The sequence below is a fragment of the Saccopteryx bilineata genome, chromosome 6 (assembly GCF_036850765.1).
Source record: "Saccopteryx bilineata isolate mSacBil1 chromosome 6, mSacBil1_pri_phased_curated, whole genome shotgun sequence".
NCBI classification, from domain to species: domain Eukaryota; kingdom Metazoa; phylum Chordata; class Mammalia; order Chiroptera; family Emballonuridae; genus Saccopteryx; species Saccopteryx bilineata.
Genome location: NC_089495.1, coordinates 26651289 through 26666753, shown reverse-complemented (window position 1 = coordinate 26666753; position 15465 = coordinate 26651289).

Genomic DNA, 15465 nt, shown 5'->3' with positions numbered 1-15465 from the left:
GTAAATAAACCCAAGTTTAGTACTATCTCCTCTAGGGGGATTAATAAATGAACTTTGATTCACATTTCCTAACATGGCTAGGAACTCTACTTAACTGTGTGCCTCAGAAACCCAGCTCAGATGTGTTTTGATGGTGGGTGGAAATGCTTTGCTCTCATAAGGGAAGCCTGTGGTGTCGCAAGTACTCAGCATTCCTAGATACAGACTCATGGCTGTCACAGTTATGGGTCTTGTGTGCCCTGACACTTACCATTTCCTGTTTTCAAAATTGGAGAATTACATTTCAAAGATCTGTTATTTTTCTAGACAGGAAGCCATTTAGTTTTAGAAGATCAAATCGTGAGAAATCTGTTTTTCAGACCAAACTACCTAATCGGAAGACTAGGGGAGAGGGGTATTGGTTTTTTCTTCTCTAAAATGTTGCATGCAATTCCAATTTGTTATCACTACAAGTTGTTGATTTTTTTCAAGGTACCATAATTTTATTATTATTTATTTATTTATTTATTGAATTTATTATGGTGACAATAGTTAACATAATTACACAGTTTTCAGGTGCCCAATTGTACAACACATATCTATACACTGTATTTTTGTGTGTCACTCCCCCAAGTCAAGTCTTGTCCACCACCATTTATCCCCCATCCCCTCCACTACCTCCACCCTCCTCAGCAATCACCACACTGTTGTTCGTGTCCAAGAGGGTTTTTTGTCCTTTTTTGCTCCATCCATCCTTCCACCTCCCTTGCCCAGCTCTCCCCCCTTCCTCACAGCTGTCAGCCTACTCTCTATGAGTCTGTCTCTATTTTGCTTGTCAGTTCATTAGATTGCACATATGAGTGAACACATATAGTACTAGTCTGGTCTGTTTTGCTTTAGTGTAATGCTTTCCAGATTTATTCATGTTGTTGCAAAAGGTAAGATCTCCTTCCTTTTTATGGCCAAGTAGATTTCCATTGTGTAAATGTGCCACAGCTTGGTTATCCACTCATCCACTGATGGGCACTTGGGCTGCTTCAGGATCTTGTCGATTGTAACTAAAGAATACAAGTACTCGACGTTCAAAATCTTATTTTAATTGGAGATTTTAGAACTGAAAAGCCCTTATAAAATTATCCACTTTGATCAATTACAGAAATAGAAGCCCTGGCCGGTTGGCTCAGTGGTAGAGTGTTGACCTGGCATGAGGAAATCTGGGGTTCGATTCCCGGCCAGGGCACACAGGGGAAGCACCCATCTGCTTCTCCACCCCTCCCCCTCTCCTTCCTCTCTGTCTCTCTCTTCCCCTCCCGCAGCCAAGGCTCCATTGGAGCAAAGATGGCCCAGGCGCTGAGGATGGCTTCATGGCCTCTGCCTCAGGCGCTAGAGTGGCTCTGGTCACAACAGAGCGATGCCCAGGATGGGCAGAGCATCGCCCCCTGGTAGGCATGCTGGGTGGATCCCGGTCGGGTGCATGCGGGAGTCTGTCTGACTGCCTCCCCATTTCCAGCTTCAGAAAAATACAAAAAAAAAAAAGAAAAGAAAAGAAAAAAATAGAGCTGAGGCCTAGAGAAATAAAACTGAAAAGATGGAAAGTAATTGGTTTATGTCCCAGGATTAGATCTTTGTTCTCTTGAAATATTTTTCTCACTGTACCATAGTACATATCCTGGTTAGTTAGGATGTTTTAGTGTATAAAATAAGAGAACAGAATCAGTATGACGAACTATTAAGTGTGCTACAAGGGTTCCTCTGTGATGTACCCGATATCACCAGCATCTCCACAATTCATCAGTTCCCTGCCTGTGATACTAACATGCCTCAACCTGGCAATTTTAGTAGCTATTTATTAAATGTGACTTGCTTAATACTCAGAGCACTTAGCTTAATGATCAACACTATCAAGGATTCAGGTGGAATTTTTACTCCGAAAAGGAACTTAGGTAATTGCAGCAACACTGCAGTGTTCTTACCAACCAGAGGAAGCTTTGTTCTGTTGACACCACCCACATTTTAGATGCTCATGACACCATGAGAAACAGAGTTGTCAGGACTGTGATCTTAACAAATGAAACTCTATCATAGATAACAACAGAGCACTCTCCTCTTTGAACTTTCACAGGAGAGATGAAGAAGGCTGTATAGAATAGTGACTAAGGGTACAGGCTTGCAGTAAGTTAGTTACAACTTTGAATGTGTTCCAGACTACTTTTAATGAAACTCTGAACTTGTTTCCACATCTGTGGAACAAAAAATTATAACACTGCATTCTAAGGAGTAAGTGAGATAGTTTTGTTAAACTCTTTACACAGAACCTGGCATAGAAAATGCAGTTTACTAACTAGATCAATCAATAAACAACTGTTTATGAAGCACCAGCCATGTTGAACTGAGTGCATGACTTTGAGATACAGCAAATAAAGACAAATTCTTCCTTCCCTCCAGACTTACAACATGTGCTTTGGTATATCTGTTCATAAAGGTGATGAAATTATGCCAAGGGAAAAAAGTTCTGTATCAATTCTATGAAATCCTCAGTTGTCAATTTTAGTAGGTATCGCTTACTTAAAAAGAATATCATTAGTTTTATTCAGGTGCATTTTTTTCTCGTGGAAAAGTATGGAAAAATTATGAACTTTGAAGTCTGACACACCTGGGTTAGACTTCCTGTTTCACAACCCTCTGTGGTCTTGAGAAAATTAATTCACCCACTTGAACAGGTTTCTTCAACTGGGATTAGGGCAGCTGTTGCCTCCAATGCACAGTGTTCTTCTACCTCACAGACTGCTAAAGATTCACTGCCAGCGTTGTATCAACCATGCTCTTTCCTGCTCCTCAGCCTTCATTTTATCTTGTCCTTTAGAGGTAGATGTTTCATATCTGCCGGCCTGAGTTAACAATGTGGCGAACAGGGGAAGCAGGGAGACAGAAACACGCAGGAGTAGAGTCTGCAGGTCCTGCTGGCTGGCTGCACTCTGGGGAGGCTTGCTTGCTCCCATGGAAGCACTTGTCTGGCCTGGCTCACTTTACCAGGTGGCCCTCGTCTCAGTTCTGACTGATCCCACCCTGCCAAGGTTTGTGATGCAAACCCTGGGGTGCTGTTAGCATTATTAAAGGCAAAGTAAACATTTTAAAGCATGTGGGCTCCTGTGCTTTAAATCAGTAACATATTTAGAGCTATTTTTTGTTTTGCATTTTTCATTTGAATGGAACAAAATCCATTGCGGATAAGCATTTAGAGGTGGAACCAGGTACTTAGGAGGGATTTTCAAATACAGAGAACAAATATTGTCTCTTCTGAATATTCTTTCATTGAAAATTTTAAAACTGAGAGTGATTAATCAAAACAACCACTTGGCAATATAAATGAGTTGGAAATTCTAAATTTTTGTTTGTTTTCTTTGAAATCACAATTGTCTGTAAAGCTAATAGACGTGAGGCAGTCTGTGGACATAACTTTGTTTAATTTAGTAAATTTGGATCCCTGTCTTTCTGAATATAATATATAAGCCATAGCATCTGCAGCTGCATCACAGGGAGGGCCAAGTTGCTCCAAACACTACTGTGTTCCAGTCTGCAAATATTTGACACTTCGGTCATGAGGGTTGACATAGCGTTGCAATCAATTAAACAAACAAGCTACAAGGGCACTATTGACTGGGAATACGATGCTTCAGCAAGTCTGGACGTTCTAGCGCATGTGGGGAAAAAAACCCATCATGCTCACTCTCAGCCATTTATGTATTCAAAACAAGAACTCAATAAAGTGTCTAATACACTACAATGTTCTGTAGGCCAAACAATCCTTACTTTAAAGAGCTCTTCCTAACACTGCATTTCAACACTAAGCTTCCCAGTGTAAATCACTTTTGTTTATTTTAATGATTAGGCTGTCCCCTCTGGAAGCTTGACAAGACTGACTCATTTCTTTGACCACATTGTTTTCTTTATTCATATGTATATATTGGTTTTTCTCTGGCTAAAGGCATTGACTTAAACAATCTTTTTCGTTGTTTTGGCCTGGATAGCTTCCTGGGACAAGATCACATCATTAATGATATCAAGAAGGCTTGGGAATAGAACTTAAGTGGATAAATGGGAGGTTTTTAGTTTCCTATATGCTATCCCTCAAGCTCTACAGAAAATAATGTAGACTTCTAAAACAGCGTCTTGACCACATACATCAGAAAAAAATGTTAAATTCTTATTGAGTCATGCATTTAATCACAACCTAATGCTATGCGTCCTTCAAAAATAATATCTGAAAACCAATTTGGGGGGGCCACAGGGATATTCTAATCATAGATTCCACATACAAAGTTTACTCCTTGTTTTTATGTTCTAGAAATGCGCTGATTTTGTCTTACTTTGACCAATAGAATGTAGCAAAAGTGGTGTCACATGACTTGGAAATATATCACAAGGTGTCGCAGCTTCCATTCTGGAACACTCAGTCTTGGGATGGTCCTCTAGAAATCCCCCATCCTGTTAGATAGCCACCCAGAGATGTTTTGGATTGGTTTTGGTCTATAATATCAATCAAGCCTACAACCAGCAGTCACCATAAACTGTTGTTATTGCAAGTGAACCATCTGGCATGTCCAGTCCACCCAAGACCAAATGAATGCAGGCCCTGCTGACCTCTGACTGCAAATCACGAGGGATCTCAGCAGTGAATCACTGTCGAGCTCAGTCACCAAACTCTACCATAAGAGATAGTAACTTTTTAAGCCGCTAAGTTGTATATAAGAATAGATAGCTGAAATGGGTTATTTTAGTTGATAAAGGTTTGTTTGATCACCCAAAATATCTCTACTAAGGAACTTATATTTTATCTAAAGCTTCTTTAAAATAGGTACAGAAAACTCTATTATCATTCTCTTTCATTTTATTCACTCCAGTACATTTAATCTTACCCTATACCCCAGCACTAATGCTGATCTCCTGAAGGTTCTTTGTGACCTCCTAATTACCAGTTCTTTGTGACCTCCTAATTACTAGTTTGAAGAGCAAACTCTGTGGATTCTCTATAGCTTTTCCCATGTCTCCAGTCCTAAAACTCTATTATTCTTTGATATCACCACACAACACTTTCTCATAGTTCTCTTCCTCAAACTTGAAGAAATATGAGGAATGGTATCACTTCCTGAGTGAAGAAATGGTTGTATGTCTGCATTACCAAACAGAAGGGAAAGAGAAGAGAGCAGACAAATATATCTAGAAAGGAAAACAATATACAAAAGATAAGCTAAAGGGCCAGAGCAACCTTATTATTATTATTTTTAATTTTTGTTTAGATTCACTATACCTTTGGCCAACTCTACGTCCTTGACCAATATGCAGAGGTCAAGAGTAGGGGTTTGGAGAAAAAGAAATAAAAGCCTTGATATTTTTCTAGAAATTAGAATGTGAAGCCAATATTTTTTAAAACGTTATTTTATATCAAATGTGTTTATTTGACTGTCTTTAGTTCAGTTATAAGTTCTTATCATAGCTATAGGATATATTTGAATTATAATTTTTAAAAATGCAAAAAAAATAATTTTTAATGTTTGAATTTGTGTGAGTAAAGGAAAGTGTCATCATCTCTATTAGAAAATATATGGTGTAGTCACTGACCTGTGGCATGAGATGGGAAGAATGTAACGGACTCGGATCAGGAAGTGGGGCAGAGTCCAGGTCGGCTTCCCGGTGATCACATTTAATGGACCTTTTCTTTTTCCCTTTTCTTTCTCAGCCTTTCCTTTTCCCCCTCTCATTCCTTCTTCTCTCATCTTTTTTTATCTTTTTATTTTCAAGGCATTATGTGTTTTATTGGCGCTTTAAATGTGTGAAGTAGGGTTTTTTTATTAAAAAAAAATGGGCAATTTTCTTTTGATAATGAGAACTTTTCATAAGCAGACCTACTGCAGTACAAAGCTGTGGGTGAACAGTGCAAAAAATTGAGATATCAATTTATGTCCATCTGTGTCATAACACTGAACTCTGGGAAGATAAACAATCTTTATGTTTGACTATCTATCAGCCTCATGGCTTCTGACTCACATAGGCATCCTGAGGAGATGGCTTGTCACTGCACAGCTGCTGTCTCTGTGATCTGTCTAGTCCCCAAGCCATCCTGATACCAGTCAGTGTCAGGGCTACTTCAGAGACCTGAAATGTAGAAATCTCTTACCTGGAATCCATATGGCAAAAAGATATATATGGAAGGAGTATAATTATTGGAACTGAAGGATTTCAGTCCTGGTCCTGTGAGATCTTGATAAAAATAAATTTACTTTGCTGAGTTTTGATCTATTTACTTATAAAATAAAAATTAGTTTATAGAAGAAATATATGTTATGTATTAAAGAGTACCAGGACACACCAAAGATTTGCCATGGGTGTACATTTTTTAATAAGTCTTATTATTCAAAGAGTGAAAAACTTGGTCTTCAAGTGCTATGAAACACTGATTCAAGTTCCTGAATTTTTGGCACTAAGATACTTTTTTTTTTTTTGAGAAAATATACCTTGGTGCCTCCCCACACTTTAATTTATCTGTGCTCTGTGCACATAAATCTCTTTCTCTATTCCTTCTTAACATAACCAAGAAAGGCTGAGATTTCCAAAGAACTTTACGAAGTACCAAGGGAAAATAAAAATGATGATGAAAACAAAAAATATGAACATCATAAAGAATATGATGTACATACACATATGTTTCTAATACTTCCTTCAGTGCATTGTCCCCAGGGATTGAGGGACCTGTTCTTCAAACAGATAGTAAACGGGGATACACAAACACAGAAGCACACAGCACCTCAAAGGAAAGGTACAAGTTACAGGGTTTCTTGTTTGTTTGTTTTTTTGTTTGTTTTTGTTAGCTTTCAGGTTGTCTGCATATTTCAGGAGCTTTTGAATTCACAATACAGAAACTCTTTCTGAGCTATCTTGGCTTCTTTGTTCAAGCATAAGAATGAGTTCTGAATCTTTCTACCTAAGAAAGACTCTATTTACACACAACTAAGAGAAGTACTCCTTCCCAATACAGAAAAATGACCTATCTTTAAGTATGGTTTTACCACCTGCATACAGAGAGCAAGCGTTTCCCAGTATTGGTCCAATATATAAAAAACAAGAAAATCTCAAGTGTAAGTATTTCACATCTAATGTAATGGGCGGCCAGGGGTTAAGGATGATGTTCTAACAAGGGAAAACACTGACTCCACAGTTATCAGGGCGGCTGTGGAAGTTGAGCACTGCAGCCGTTAGGATGCCTAGTAAACTATGACGCAGTATATGAAGTCCATTTAAATCTAAATTTAATTTATGGACAAGAAATTTTATTCAGGAGCTGGATAATGTCTATTTATCCTCAGGCACCTTTTCGTATTCTGGATCTGGCCACATACTTTGCCCCCTGATTTCTTTCTTGTCTGGATCACCATCGTTTATTGCTTAATAAGATCTACTTCTAAAGGATATTCAAAATGTTTAACAACAAACAGGACAAAGGCACTGATAAATTGGGATGGATGCTACCCATCACCATGTCTTGTTATTGGAACATGTGAGTTGAATGTTACGCCAGCTGCAGCAGAGAATGGTGAGTGAAAGGATGTCAAATGACTTCATTTGGGTTCTGATTCATTCATTACCTGGTTTTATATCTACTCAATGGACATCTTTTAAATTAACTAATGTGTTATTTACAGGTATGCTGAGTTTCCTGTTTGGTGGCTTTGAAGAGTGTGAGGAGAGGAGGACACAAGTGAAGTCTGGATGCAGAGAAGTAGTGCTTAACTCTCCGTGGCCATTTCATTTGCGTTTACCCCTTATCTCCCAAGCCTGGCACTCAGTATAGTCAAATGGACTTATTACAACATCCTTGTTATTAGTGTAGATTCATTTTATTTCATATAGAAGAAATGTGAGGCATGTTGAGATTTAGAGCTTCCGCACATCTGTGATCCCAGTAAGTGTTCCCGATATTGACATCTGCTCTTTTTTCCTGGAAGTGGTGAATTGCCACACAGATTTGTTTTGTTTCTCTGTGTGTGTGTGTGTTTTCCTTTCAAAATGAAGCAAAACAAAACAAAACAAAAATACCCCCAGGTTACTCTGAAGATAGATTGCTAAATAAGAGTTTTGTTTGCTCAATTTGGTGATTTTTATGAGTTCTGGAGGGTGGAAGCAAAGGTCTCATTGTGTGCTGCTTCTGAGTTCCTGCCGGTGGCTGTCAGTGACAGTCAGATTTACCAGTATCGGTATCAGAGATATCTGTATCCGTCTAGTCACTAGCTTTCTAACTGTCTGGAGGGACGGTACAGCAAGTATAACTCATAGAAAGTACAACAAGGTTCGAAAGTTTTCTGACAGGTTTTGTGGTTGTGGTTATTTCTCGATTAAAACATTTTTTTAATTTTGAAATTAAATTTAATGGGGTGACATTGATCAATAAGAGTACATAGGTTTTAGGTGAACATCTCCATAGCATCTGAACTGTTGATTGTATTGTGTGCCAATCACCCAAAGTCAAACCATTTTCCATCACCGTATATTTGTCCCTCTTTACTCCTCTCACCTTCCCACTCCCTTAGGTAACCATTTCACTTTTATCTATGTCCATGAGTCTGAGTTTTATATCCCACCTATGTGGGATATACATATGATCAAAGCATTTTCTAGATGTTGATAGCTTCCTCATAGTGGCAATAGTAGTGTGAATTAGTGATCACTTTCTGCAAGGTGTCTTTTGGTGTCAGTCTTAAATGTTGAATTAGAATCTATTCTTTCAGCCCCATCAATAATTAAAAGCCATTTTCTAAAATGTAAGGAAACATATTGCTCATACAAGTTACAGTGGATTCTGTTTTCTAAAACTTAACCCCAGTTGACAATATTGGAACCAGCAGGGCTTGTAGGTAGTAGACTAAAGGACATGAAACTTTGAGTTTGGTTATCCAGACTAGTTAGGCTTGGCTGAAAAGATGACCTTGTTAGCATAGCAATTCAAGGAGCTGATGCCAGACATTATACTTAACTATACAATGGGTGATGAAAAGCAAAGATTTAGTGAACAGGTGGCTGTCTGTCACTGAGGATCATTATTATACAGATGGAAAATACAAGAAATGTGTATATGATAGAAAGTTTAAAGGAAGCAAACAGTAAGCTCTTGGTTTTAGATTCTCAACCAAAGCCATGGACAAGAGTCCAATGAGGCTTCTATAGCTACCCTCCCTAGCTTTCTTATTGCTTCCCATTCTGGGCAGACGTATACTATTCAAATCAGAAGATGAGTTTAATTCTAAGTGCTGTTGAATAACAACAAATTTAAACATATAGACTGGGGAAATGTTTTAGAAAGAGTTGGTCTTGAAGCATTTATTGACTCTCAAATAGACTTGGGTGACCTAGAACACGCCAGTCCTGGGACCCTACTAGCCATTGCCAGCAGAAACAGCCCCTCTCCTTTTCTGGTGAGGCCACCCCTGCCTGGCTTGACCCTTAAAATTGCTTCACCGAAAGAAATATCTCAGAATGGGAAGCCATGTGTCTTTTTACCTCACCTGTGTTGCCCACCACTCTGAGCCATAGCTTAGCACACTCCAGGGGAATGAGAATAAAGTTTAACTGTTAAGGACAGTTCTATACCCTGAGTTGCAAGACAGTGCTAATTTATATCAGCAAAACCCTGAAATAAATGTGAAAATAGACTTTTTTGACCTTATAGTAGGGTAAAAAAACAATTTTATATTGAACTAAATTGAGGAAATCTTTATCCAAGATTCTATATGCCAAGGATTAATTCATGCAGCTGAAAGTGGTTATGATAGCTGCTCAGCTGGTGGGCTGAACTCTAGCTCAGGGGCAGACTATGTTAAATGAAGTCAAGATGCCAGAAACTTCGAGGTATAGTATAAAAGAAAAAATTTAGAATCCTGGCTGGGTAGCTCAGTTGGTTAAAGTATTGTTCCTATACACCAAGGTTGTGGGTTTGATTCCCAGTCAGGGAACATACAAGAATCAATCAATGGCCTGACCAGGCAGTAGCGCAGTGGATAGAGCGTCAGACTGGGATGTGGAAGGACCCCGGTTCGAAACCCCGAGGTCGCCAGCTTGAGTGCAGACTCATCTGGCTTGAGCAAAAAAAAGCTCACCAGCTTGGACCCAAGGTCCCTGGGTTAAGCAAGGGGTTATGTGGTCTGCTGAAGGCCCACAGTCAAGGCATATATGAGAAAGCAATCAATGAACAACTAAGGTGTTGCAATGCGCAACAAAAAACTAATGATTGATGCTTCTCATCTCTCCGATCGTCTGTCTATCCCTGTCTATCCCTCTCTCTGGCTCTCTCTCTGTCTCTGTAAAAACAAACAAACACCATAAATTAAAAAAAAAAAGAATCAATCAATGAATGAGTGAAACGACAAATCAATGTTTCTTTCTCTATATCTCTCTCTCCTCTCTTGTCTCTCTCCTCCCTCTCTGTCTAAAATAAATTAATATATTTTTAAGATATATGGAAAGAAATTTAAATACTCAGGAAGAAAACAAGACACACTTACCAGGTGTACCTGACACATTAAATCCATCCAACACCCTCTGATACTCCTTCACTAAGACTTAAGAAATATGTAAGTAGAGAGAGAACCAGTTGTTCTTAAATTCATTAGTTAATGTATGTGGCTGTCTTCTAGAAACTAAAGGTAAAGTTAGGAAGTGCTTCCTTAATGATCTTTCTTTATTTCAGTAATGATAACACTGGGGAACAAAATTTTTGTTGCATCCACAAAAACACTTGTTCTTACCTAACTCGAGTGTGCTCTCAAATCTGACATGAGTTTTTCTTTGTAAGCTACAGTTTTTTTGAAATTCAAGATTTTTGGTTTTCATCTTATTGTAAAATTTTCAACATTTAGTTTAACATAATGAAGTAGAATGTCTTCTTGGGCATCATCTTTGTGAAAATATAATAATTTATATAATGCAGTAAATACACTAATACACTAAAAGATATGATTGCATCAGAATTTGTCTACAATTTCAAAATAGAACATATTAAAACACTTATTTTAATCTAAAATTTGTGCAAAACTTATTTAAATTCTATTCAGGCAAAATTTTGCATTTGTTGCTCTTGTGTTTGTGTACTTGTTGAGGACAATCTCGTTTGATGCTCTAGCAGTAGTCTGCTCATAACTAACAGCTCCAAGATTCTCAGTAAATTTATCAACCTGACTGTTCAGAAAGTGAATCTTAACGCTCATGTTACATCCAATGTCATGGGAAGTTAACAGCATCCTTTGAACCAGAAGTTCATAGTTTTCTGCTTTTTGTTGCCAAGGAAGTTCTTTGTAACTGCCACAAAAGACTGCCATGCTGCTTTCTCCTCTTTATTCATCTTCCTGGCAAATTCCTCGTCATGCATGAGGGTTCAAATTTGAGGTTCATTGAATACACCTGCTTTTCTCTTCTTGAAAGACAAGGCAGGAGAAGCAGAAATAATATGTTGAAAGTATTCACTTTCTCTATTCAAAGCCTGAACAAACTGCTTCATTAAGCCAAGTTTGATGTGAGGTGGGGAATAATGATCCTGTCTCAATTAATTACAGGTTCATTCACAATATTTTGCATCCCTACTTCCAGAGCTTCACATTTCAGCCACTCCTTCTGTGTCCAGTGTTTCTCCCAATCTCAGCTGTCCCACAAACACAGAAAGCAAGGTTACTTCATGAAACCTCTCTGTTGTTCTAGCAGGAAATTTACCATTTTAAGATCCACACAAATGATCCAGTTATGCACCTCATACTTGAGAAAGTCGAGGACAATTTTTATGTCATTCTAACTAAGTCATTCGGTTCGGGTTGGCTAAATTCCTGAGGGGTTAATGACTGCTTGGCATCAGAAGAAGACCCTTCAGATTCTACAACCATTTCCTCACGCATCTTATCAAAATACACTTGATCACCATGTTTACTTTCTTCATCCTTAGAAGAAATAAAACCATTGAAAACTGGAACTGGGAGTGTCTCAGACTGTGGGATAGGTTGTATTGCTGAAGGAATATTAGGATATGCAATCGTATGCCATTTTTTCTTGCCGATGCCCTTTGTATGGATGAGACAGAAATAACAGTCACTGTTGTGGACCTCAGGTTCACGCCAAACCATGGGAATACCAAAAGGCATTGCTTTGCATGTTTCTTTTGTCTAGTCACGAAGCATTTCCTCACAACTATGACACACAATATGAGGAGCCCAATTCTTGTCTTGATGGCCAAGGGGAACTTGAAAATAGGCAATATATGCACGTGTCACAAATGGTGAAATATTGCGCCTTTGACACTGAAGTGTGTAACAGCCACATATATAACAGAAGGTGTCAGGACTATTCTTACATTTACGCCTACTCGAAGAAGACATGATTCAATCTTAAAACAATATAAGAGGGTGTTTTTATCAGATAGTAATTTTTTTACATTTAAAAACAACTATATTTATGTAAAAGTGATGTTTGTAAAACATTAATTGCCTTGTGGTTATATTCAATCCAAGAGTCGTTGCCCTTTAACTCCAATTTAAAAACCAATGCATGCCATGAACTGTAACAAAAAGAAATTAAAGTTGCATAACAACTGGAGCATGCACCAAAAAATGGATTTCAGATTTGGAATCAGCAATGCAGAAGTATATAGAAACGGTTCTCAAACCTCATGCAACAGGAAATGAAAAATCGGTAAACAGATTCCAGAGTGCCAGAAGGTACATAGCAGCACCTTTTATCAGAGTTCAGGAGAACATAGGCTTCATTTGAGTGACTTGGACCCAGATTTGACTTAGTTCCTAGACAGAGAGCTCTTCTCACGAAGGAACCTGTGGGACTGTCAGCCACTATTCTGTGGTAGCACTGAAATGATGACTTTCAATCCTCCTCATAACCATCTCCAAAGGAACTGAACACAGTTTCCAGGGTACCTATGCAGACTGAAAGTCACTTCTCAACCATCTGTGGCTCTGACCAAGCACTAATCTTTGTGGATCAAGAACAGTGCTTTGGTCTACTTATCAGAGTCTCAGTTGTGAAGTTCAGTTGATAAATAATATATTTTCCCAAGTCAAATTAATTATGGGTCCAGAGAGTCTGCAAAACCAAGTTCTTGTCATTTCTTTGATTGCTAAATGAACAGTTGAAATAAAGTTTCTGGGAGACTCCCCATATTGGCCCTGAACCATGGTGTGATTGATAATATGGTATCAAGAAGTGGAGACCCCTGCAAATAATGTTACCTGCAAAAATAGCACACACAAATTAATACCATGTTCCAAGTGAAATAACAAATTAATGCCATTGTTCAATAATTGAAAGATTTGGGTTAGTGGCTCTCATCACGATTTCATTGAATGCTTTTTGGATTATGTTTTTAAAAAAGTATGTGAAATGAAAAAGAATAGCAAATTTCACAAATTTTATGAGATTGTGAACAAATTGCAATTGCTGTTCTGTCTGTTGTCTTTTTTTTTTTTGGAGGTGGGAGAGGGAGTTAACAAAATATGCCCTAGTTCTGAAATGCACAGATCAACCCCCACCCACTCAGATTTGTGCAATAGAATGGTTCCAATCACCCGGAAGAGGCAGAACACAATCAATGTCTTATCTCAAGATTATGCCAATTCTCTGTCTCTCTTTCACTATTTAATCTCCAAAAATTTAGTCTCATCATATCACAAGACATCCCCCTGGTTTACTCTGTTCGTAGCATTATGCCAATGAAAATAAATAAGAAGATATCTGTTTTCTTGACAGAAAATGAGAGAAAAACTCTTCAAGTATTCAGGATTCTGCCTCGCCAGTGGCATCCTTGGGGCAGGAGGAAATCGGTGGTTTATAGCATTTTGGTGTATCACGGCCAGGGTGATATAAAAACTGCCACACCTTACTGAAAGAAGGCACACTCCTCAAGGGGCTCTCTTTGGAACTTGAAAGCAATTGTAGCACATTGATCCATCTTCCAAATACATTATAGAGCACCAGCTGTAGGTGGGACCCCCTGCTCCAGCTTTGAGTGGGGCTCTTTACTGAGAGCTATAGAGCAAGCAGCTCTGCTACTTGACCACGCACCAAATAGTGTTGGAACTAACTATCTGTGGCTTATCAGGAGGGGATGCTGAATGAAATCTGTAACCATCACTCATGGGAGAACCAGAGCCCAAGCCACTAGGGTTTTAGAACAGTGTTTTCTAGCAGGAAATTCTTCACTCTTTCAGAAAAAAACAAACAAACAAACCACTTCTTCTTGTCATTAGATGAGCAAGGTAAAAGGAGAGAACTGAGGCATTTCAAGTAGGGGGAGTAGCTTAGCAAACCAAGGCAAGCAATGTATGCAGTGCTATGGAAACCATAAACCTGCTTGTTAGGCTGCAGCACAGTGTTTCTGCATGTGAGTAGATTTATTCACTGGGAGAAAAGTCCTTCCCGTGATATTGTAGAAAATCTGTCCAAATGAATTTAAACTAGTGTGATTCACTCTTAGTTTTAAAACCCTATAACCGAGAATGCTTGGTGGAAGATATTTTTCACTTTGGTCAGGACAAAGTGTTCTGTCCTGAACCATGCTTCGGTACTAGGAGATTCAGTGCACAGCCTGACACAGCTGGAAATCACCCTGTGCCGAAATCAACTCAGTGTCTTGCACTGGATTAGAAAACAATGTATAGCATGGAGTATTTAAGCTCATCACAAATTGACACTTCTAAAACAGGTTTCACGCAAAGGAACTGCCTATGAATTTGGAATATGTATCTATATATGAATTTGAACACAAACAATTGAACATTTTTAATAAATGCCATATAGACCAAACACTGTGTGGCCATAATAACTATGTTTAGGTGTGCTATGTCATTTGAGATTTGAGTTCTTGGCAGGTGATTTATAAAATATTCATTTTTTTATTTACTGTTTTTCTGGTCCCAGCAATAAAACTTTCAATAATGGATCTTTTTTTATTCACCAACGTAAGCTCTCAGTAGGAAAAGAAAAATAGTCTCTCTATTCTCTATCTCTCTTTTATTTCACAGGGGGGGGGGGATGTCATAATGAATGAGCTGACTGTAACTTAGTGAGTGACCAACTTTATGTAGTCTTATTTATATATATAAAGTAGCCTAAAATATATAATATAGCTTGAATGTCAGCTGGTGTCACAAAACTCTCAAAATATTCTCTAACAAAAAATTAAGTTTTGTTTCATTCTTTATTATGTTTTCTTTTCTACTTCTCTGAGGGACAGAACAATCATTTAATCATTGAGACATAAACAAATAAAGATTGTGCTGAGTGTGCCACTGCAAAAAGAACAGGGTGTGTGATCCATCCCATCAAACCCATGGCCACTGTGAACCTTGGAGATCAGTCATCAGTGTTGGGTGCTCTCACTGTCCGCTCTAACGCAGGCTTGCTTTGTGCAATATGCAGTCACTGCTGGGTAGACCAAACATGCTT